This window comes from Hippopotamus amphibius, chromosome 3, assembly GCF_030028045.1.
Source record: "Hippopotamus amphibius kiboko isolate mHipAmp2 chromosome 3, mHipAmp2.hap2, whole genome shotgun sequence".
Taxonomy (NCBI): Eukaryota; Metazoa; Chordata; class Mammalia; order Artiodactyla; family Hippopotamidae; genus Hippopotamus; species Hippopotamus amphibius.
This window is the reverse complement of record NC_080188.1, coordinates 31172399-31181569: the sequence shown is the minus strand read 5'-3', so window position 1 is coordinate 31181569 and position 9171 is coordinate 31172399.

The following is a 9171-nucleotide window of genomic DNA, read 5'->3' as shown; positions in this document are numbered from 1 at the left end:
GGCTTTGTCAGCTTAAGGTAAGAGAAAGTTTGGAGATGTGAGAACCTATTGGAAAATTACAAGTTAAGGCCTCAGGGGTTTTGTAGAGCCCTTGGGAAAGGCAGCAGTATCAGAATATTTTTGCCTTATTCCTTCAGGGCGACATCGTGGATTTTATTCCAAGTCATTTCCTATTCCCATTTGTCATCTTATTGGCTTATGTTAGAGCAGGGTTTGTTGAAAGGATTGTTCAGGGCTTAGGTCCTCCATGTAAATGGCAGTGGCATGTTGTAATTCTGCTGCTTTTCTGATGAGATGATGTGATTGTGTGGCTTTGATTTTTAAATAAGATTATGCCTCATTTCAGCCCCAATCTGTAGCAAATGTGGCTGACACATATAAAGTTTAATAATTATTACTTAGGCATTATCTAACGTTGCCGAGGCGTGCCTCAAAGGTAAGACATATCCTATAAGTATCCAATTGGGCCTAGATGTTTCTGGGCTTCAGCGAGTATACTTATAAATTTAGATCCCACCATATCAGCGGTGGTCAAATAGTTACTTCTTAGTAGAGGTTTGAGAATCTCTCTGATTAAAAAAAAAAAAAAAAGACAAGGATTAGCTCTTACTCGGTACCAGTCCCACGCACCATCGCACCACCGCGAATCCCCACAGCGCCCTGGCAGGGTGGCGGTCATCATCTCCCCTTTACAGCCAAGGAAGCTCAGAGCCTTGGTGACATCGTGGGCCCAAGGTCACACAAAAAGCAGAGATTTAAATGTAGATCTGTCTGACTCCAGATTTCTTGCTCCTTCCTTGGTATGTCATACTAGTGTATCTCTAAGTAGGAGCATGTGTGGGAAGGAGGAAGGGAAGGAGAGTCCTACATATGAATTATAAGATCAGAGAATTTCATATTTGGAAGGAAACTTAGAGGCCATCTTGTCCACACCTGTGTGCAGCTCACATAAGTCCCCCCCGTAGAGGTGCAGCTGGGTCAAAACCAGGGGAAGGAGCCTGGCCGGGGGTGTGGGGCTGGGCCTGCGTCCCAGGCAGGTGGTGGTGGCGGTGGCAGGAGTGGGGGAGAAACTGTAATAAAAGAATACCCTGTGCCTGCTTTCCCTGTTTCTCACAGCCTTGAGTCTTGTGTGTGTGTGTCTACGTATGTGCACGTAATAAAATACACATAAAATCCACCGTCTCAACCACTTTAAAGTGTACAATTCTGTGGCATTTAGCACATTCACAATGTTGTGCAATCAGCACCACTATCTAGTCCCAGAACATTTCCATCACCCCTAAAGGAAAGCTTACACTCATAGAAAGTCATTGTCCATTCCCCTCTTCCCCCAGAGAAGCAGCTGCTGCTTTCTCTCTATGCATTTGCCTGTCCTGGACATTTCATGTAAGTGGAATCATACCATAGGTGGTCACTTTTGCCTGCCTTTTTCACTTGAAATAAGATTTTCAAGATTCATTGATGTCTTCGTATGTATCAGGAGTTCATTTCTTTTTATGTTCACAACCTTGTCTTTATACTGCTTTCTTAAATGTACTTTTATTATAGTCTTAAAATATTAACTAATTGTCACTTGAAATATATCTTTATGAGAATGTGATCAAAGGGCACAGTTCCTCCCATGAGATCATGTTGCCACCCTCCTGCTAGATATAAGGTCATCTAGCTCAGGCTCCATGACAGAAGGAAACCTGTCCCATTACAAAAGTATATGCGAAGAAAGTTATAAAACTTTGTTGAGAATTGTGAAGGACTTGAGTAAATGGTAAAACAAAAATTTTTCCCACATAGAAATATGAAAGATGTTAATTCTTAAATAAATTTGTGAGTTTAATGCAATTCCAATCAACATTACAAAGAGAATTTTTGTAGTGGGAGGAGCAACATCAGGGTAGGGAATTTTTAAAAAGGGTTATGGGATTATACGAAATCATGGTGTGAAACTTGAAAATTGTAAAGCACTGTAGAATTTACAGATTTTCATTCAATTAAAACAAGATAGTAAAAAAAAGAATGTTCATAATGATATTATTTTACAATTAATCTGGAAGAGTAAACATTTTAGACTATCAAAGAAAGTTCTGGAAAAAGATAACCCTGAAGGGGCTAGACATTTAAACGGTAAAACTATTTTAGAGATACAGTGATTAAAGCAGTATATTAATAATTCTGGAATAAACAGGTAGTTCAGTGGCACCATCTAAAGTAGGAACAAACTCAATGGCCTTTTCCTCAGCACAATCTCCTCTCCTTCATCAGTCTCCTTAGATGTCCCCGTAGACCTAGTTCTTCAACCTTATCAAAATCTTGAATCCCTGGCCCCTCTGCTTCTTACTATCCACCCCTACCTATTTGTCTCGTCTTTACTCCCTTCCCAACGTGATGGAGAGTCCGTGTTTCATCTCAACAATTCTTTGCTCATACTTTTAACTTCCTTGCTCCGTTTCCCTCCCATTATACCCTGTAGCAGAAACCCAAAACAAAGATAAACAAACTTGGATCTAGTGACTGGAAAGAGTCACAAAGTGGGCATACTAGTCTGAATAGTGTCTTCCCCAAATTCATATTCACCTGGCCCCTCAAAATGTTCCTTATTTGGAAATAGGGTCTTTGCATATGTAATCAGTTAGGATGAGATTGTACTGGATGAAGGTGGGTCCTAAATCCAATGACTGGTGTCCTTATAAGAAGGCTATGTGAAGACAGAGAGACAGAGATGCAGACATACACCGAGGGAAGAAGACCATGTGAAATGGAGGCAGAAATTGGAGTGGTGCATCTGCAAGCCAAGGAGCCCCAGGGATTGCTGGGAAGCACTGGAAGCTAGGAAGAGGCAAAGAAATGTCCTCCCCTAGAGCTGACACTTTGATTTCAGATTCTAGCCTCCAAACTGTGAGAGAATGGGTTTTTGTTATTTTAACGCATATTTGTTGTAATTTGTTAAAGCAGCCCTAGGAAACTATTATAGGGGGTTCTAGGCTGCTGGATATACAAGTGCCTTCCCTGTGCGAATTCATCAAAGCTATATGTGATGTATGCACTCTTCTATGTATATGGTATACTTCAATTAAAAACAAGGAAGTAAAAAAGAAAAAAAGAAAGCATCACTCTTCCTTAACTGAGCCCACACCTGTGCCATTCAGTGTTGCTGGAGAAAACCTCCCAACCTCAGTGAGAGGTGCTTAATCTCTGCCAGGGCTCTTGGGCTGCCCACCGATCCCTCCATATCTCCCTGGGAAGGGCTTTCTCTCTTCTCAAAATTCATTCGACAAGAGCATTTCCTCCTTCACTCTCATCAAATGATCCTGCTTCTAACTTGTCAGTGGAAAAGACACCACTTCGAAGGCAACTCCAGAGTATCCTGTCATTCCTCCCACACATCTCCCACTTTTCCTCTTCCCTTCCAGTTAGAAGAACTTTCCCTCCTCCTACCAAGAATCCTTCTGGTCTCTGGATCCCATCTCTTTTAGCCTCCGGAAAGATCTTACTCTTTTGCAATATTCTCATATTTATGAATAAATCCACGCTCCCTTTGGCTAAATGGAAAGCTCTCACCAATCCCTTCTTACCCCATGCCCTAGAGATTCTGAAAGGTTTTCCGTAGCAAGGTGTGCTCTTGTGTCCTTTGGGAATCCCTCCACCTGCTCTGTGTCTTCATTGGGTAAGAAGAGTCTGGACCACCACGTTGGGTCATTTGCATCATGGAAACATTGTGTATTGTTTTCTGAATGTGGGAGGGTCATATATTGACCCTTTGTCCTGGTATTTCCTGTTTACCCTTTCCCTGCCCCACATTTACGCAGTCGGCATTTTGTTTTGTTGTCTCAGGGAAGGGGTGACACAGCAGAATGTGGATAACAAAAGAGGCTCATCTGGGGCTTTGGAGTTGCAATATCCCAGGCCTCAGAGCAAACACAATGAATCAGGGAAAATATGGAAAAGCCAGGCTACCTCTGCAGACTAGATAAGGGTGAGTGAAAAGAGAGAGAGGCCAGGGGCACAAAAACGAGCTCAAAGGCCGGTTGGCTGCGGTGGGGATGCTGTGGAGGCTGCCCACATCCCCCTTCAGGACTACACTCCCCCCTCCCCCAGCTCCCGCGAGTGCCGAGGGGTCGCACCTGCGTCCCTCCCCAGGTATCACAGAAGGCTGCCTTGCCCCTCCTTAGAAACAACCAGTAATAAAGATTCTTCTGTGTGGAAGAACAAAGGTCCAGCCCCCTTGCTTCAACTTAGGGTAACTCTGAGAGGCCGTCCAGTGTCAGAGCTTCCTGAGGAATTGGTGGGCGCCTCTTCGGCAACCGCACCCCAGTTCAATCTCTCCCTTGGCCTGAGCATAGCTGCTGTTCCCCAAAGTCTCCCCATTCCCACGCCTCACTAGCTTCTTGCACTCAAATATTCATCTACCTAAAGGCTCTGATGGGTCCTGCCTCCTCCTGGGAAGGCACATCTGAAAACAGAGGAATGGAAGGCACGTGGAGAGGCCCCCAGAATCCCTGAAGCTCAGCCTAGTGCAAGAGAGTAGAGGACAAGTGACATCAGCTGCGAAGGCCCGAGTTGGTCTCAGTATTTCCCACCGGTCCGAGCTTCTTCCAGAACAGTACAGAATCACTGATCTGGCCAGGCGGGTCCCACGTGTGGCACTGGCAGACGATCGACCTGAAAAGGCCGCAGGGCTGGGACCTGCATGGACCCACAACAGACCCTCTCCTCAAAGTCTTGATACCACCCACTGTGCCCCTCCACCCCTCCGCAACTTCCTCAAGAAAAGGAAATCAGCCTGGGGATGGGCAGAAATCTAGTTTATATTGGCTATGAAACCATGTTTATCAAACCTCCATGTGACTGCCAAGCCAATAATCAAAACAAAAAATAAACAATCGATTGGGGGAAACATTCAGCAAATAGGAAGGCAAAGAACTACTATTTTTATTTTTTAAATAACTTTCATTATTTTAATTTTTTGGCCACGCCACGTGGCACGTGGGATCTTAGTTCCCTGACCAGGGATGGAACCCTTGCCCTCTGCAGTGGAAGAGCAGAGTCTTAACCACTGGACCATCAGGGAAGTCCCAGGACTACTATTTTTAAAATGAAGCGTCCATACAGATGGACAAGAAAAATGCAAAGACCCCAAGTGAGGAAGGGGAGACACTAGGCTCTGTTATTTGCATGCATTACCTCATTCAGCTATCTCAGTTATCTTTTAAGCAAGTTCTATTGTTTTCTCTGCCTGAGGAAAGTGAGGCACAGGAGAGAATGGGCATCACCCAGTGGTGGAATTAGGATTCAAACCCAGAGCCTGACTCTGTGGCCATGGTCTTGACCAGTATGTTGTATACATATGGGTATATGTACATTCACATTCTCAGTTAAAATATTTATGAGGACGATTGCAAACATTAAAAATGCCAATGAGATAATATTACCTGAAAGGTGACCCCCACGAAATGCAGCATGACTTGTGATTTTCTATGTACATTAATATGCATCTCTGAAGCGTCTGTAATCATGGTACATGCATGGTGGTGATCTTTTCTCTTTACTTATCAAAGTGCAGAAAAGTAAGTGTCAACCCCAAGCCGAGGGTTGAACTCATTCATATGCAATTCAGGTGTCCAGGCTGGACCAGCCCCTTCTCTTTCCTACTCTACCACCCTGGCTCGTTGTGCCGGGCTATCCTTGTTGGTGTTATTGTTTGCCTCCTCAGACAACACTATGGATTCACAAGGGAACTGGGGATCAGAGAGGTAAAGTGTCTTGGCCAAGGCAGCACAACTGGGAAGAAGCCAAGCTTGGACTTGAACCCAGCGTTCTCTAGAGTTGACACTAGTTTTTCTGACTTCTATCACAGTTGCTATTTCCATTCCATCATTCTACTTCTTTATCTAGGAATTGAAGCCTATTTTTAAAATACACTTTAAAAATAGTTTATTTTGGAATAAGTTTAGACCTACAGAAGAGTTGCAAAGATAGTACAGAGAGTTGTGTGTGGTCTTCACCTGTTTGTCCCAATGTTAACATCTTTCATACTTAACTTTGTCAAAGTTAAGAAATTGGTATTACTATTATTAGTAACCAAACTCCAGACTTTATTCAGATTTCACCAGTTTTCTCACCAATATCCTTTTTCTGTTCCACGATCCAATCCAAGATAGTTGAAACCCATTTTTCTTTCATACACTAAAGACATCAAAACCCACTTTTTTAAAGCTCTTTATTGGACTATAATTGCTTTACACTGTTGTGCCAGTTTTTGCTGTACAACAGTGAATCAGCTGTATTTATACATATATTCCCCCATCCCCTCCCTCCCAAGACTCCCTTCCACCCTCCCTATCCCACCCCTCTAAGTCCTCACCCATCCTGGAGTTGATCTCCCTGTTTTATGCAGCAGCTTCCCACTAGCTATCCATTTTACATTTGGTAGTGTATGTATGTCAATGCTACTCTCTCACTTCGTCCCAGCTTCCCCTTCACTCCCACCCCATGTCCGCAAGTCCATTCTCTACATCTGCATCTTTATTCTTGCCCTGTCACTGAAAACCCACTCTTTAATTCCAGTGGAAAGCACTGCACAGTTCTGGCTGTGGTTTTCCAAGTCTGCTCACATAACTTGTTTTTTCAATAACCATCTTCAGGAATATACAGTCTAGTCAGCTTTTTTGACTAAAGGAACAGAGAATCCCTCAAACTAGCTTGAGTAAGGCCAAGCAGCGAGGCCACCGGGATTCATGGACAGGAAGCAAAGAATCGAGGACAGGAACCGGAAGAGCTGTCAGGAACCGATGCTGTTCTCTCAAGTTTGTCTCCCAGCTTCTGTCTCCTTTGCTCGCCTCTGCACCTCTCCTCTCTCTCCCCACCTAGTTCCCTGTTTACTTGTCTGCACATGCCCACACCAGCCACTCTGGCCCACAATCCACATAGTTGAGCACGTGCCACCAACCGCAACTTCACTCTGCTCAAATCCCAGCTCATGTATTCCAGCCAACCCCCAAGTCACATGGGTGTTAGTCAATGGATGGTGGCAAAACTTGCGTCTATTTTTCACCCCAATCAACCTTGAAATATACCTTATATATTTATATATATACAATTGTATTAAATATATACAATTTTTTGTTATAGTGGCAGAAAAATCAATTTACTATGATGCAAGTTATCACTGATGTTTGACAATAGCATTATTAGAATCCACTTATAAAAAGCTGGAGGAAGGAGATCATCAAAAACTGAATTTTAAATAAAATAAAATATTTAAAAAATTGAATTTTAAATTGAGGGGGAACTAGAAGAGAATAAAATCTCTAGGAGTTACTAAACATGGGGTTGCAGAGATTCTATCTCAAAGGAATTTGGACAAACTGTATGGGCCTCAACCATTTCCCAGAATTTCAGCTAAAGTCCTAGAAAAGAAAGTCCACAGCTCATCCAAATCTGCTAATTAATCTAATAGAACACATTGCCTTTTTTTGGCATTCTCCTTTGGGAGAGGAAAAAAATAACCCTGCTTATAAATTGATGGTTCCTTAGATTAAAACTTACTGCAGTTCTTCAGGGATTTTAGGCTTCAATAAACCAATGGGAAAGTCTATCCTTGAATATACATACACATCTTGTTACCCCTTTAACACTTCCTACCCTTCCCCTCTTCCTCTCCTTCCTCCCCCCACCTTCCTTCATTCCTACTACAGACACTTATTGAACACCTATCATGTGCCACATACAGTTAGTCCTTGGTGAAACAGCAGTAAACAATAAGGAGGCGAGGGGTTTAGAACACGCCATCCCCAAATATGCCACTTTGGCATGCTAATTATTTCGAGCTAAAGGCACTTGAAAAACAGCTATAAGAAGGGCACCTCCCCTTTTCTTCCTGAAAACAGGAGATGAAACTCTCCTGGGAAAGATGCCCTCCCTATACAGGTAGAAAAGAACACTCGTATCACCAGAGACAGGGAGTCGGGGCTGAAAGAAATCAATAGAAACCAACCTTGTTAAAATAACTCTTATCTTCCTTTAGTCTCTTCATGTATTCTACTTACTTTCCCACAATTGTCTCTCTTTGTTCAACCTGGTATATAAACACTTAGGCCTAGAAATTTTGGGGGTCTTCATTTTCCTATGAGGACTCCTATGTGCATGTAAAATTTTATTGTAATAAAATGTTTATGCTTTTCTCCTGTTAATCTGTTAAGATAGTCGCAGGTGGAAACCCTAAGAGGGTAAAGGAGAAATTTTACCTCCCTCGTAGTAGGAATCAAATAAAATAGAATGTTAGGTGTGTAATGTGTTTTGGGGACGTATGAAGCAAAGGAGGGAGGTCAGGGAGAGCTGGCGAGGGGCGCTGCAATTTTAAATAAAGGGTCAGGGAAGGCTCATCATGAAGGTGGTATCCGAGCAAAGGCCAAAGCAGACGAGGGAAGATGCTTTGCAGATATCTGGGGCAAAAGCAAGTGGGAAAGTGCTGCCAGTGGAGTATGCCCAGAAGTTTGAGAGCAATAGGGTCAGGGCTGGGATTAGGGGGGAGGCAGGTTGTGCAGACACAGGGTTGGGTTCTGTTTTTCTTCTAAATTTTAATATCTTGTGCATCATGGATTTTTTTGCATTAATTTTGATATTGAACTAAAATATTTACTTGATTACTGAGTTGTTTGGCCTCTCAAGGCCAATGCCTCATGAACCTCACTCTAGTTCAGACCCTGGAGTTGACGGAGAGGGTGAGGGGGTGACAGAAGAGAGTGGGAGGAAATGATGCCAGAGTGAAGTGAGACGGAGATTCAGAGGAGTTTGGCTTTTACTCTGAGTGGGATGGAAGGCACTGGAGGGCTGAACGCATTTTCTATTGCTGCCATGACAAATTAGCACAAACTGATTGGCTTAAGCAACAGAAGTTTGTACCTTGCAGTTCTATCAATCAGAAGTCCAACATGGGTCTCACCAGACGGAAATCCAGCAGTTGGCAGGGCAGCATTTTTTTACTGGAAGCTCAAGGAGAGAGTCATTTATTCTTGCTTGTTCGGTTTGTCGGCAGAATTCAGCTCCACACAGATGTAGGACCGAAGGCCCCCTTTCCTTGCTGTTGGCTGTGGCCCCTTCCTCCATTTTCAAAGCCAGTGGTGGAAGGTCAAGCCCTTCTCAGCGCAGATCTCTCTGACCATTCTGCTGCCTCCC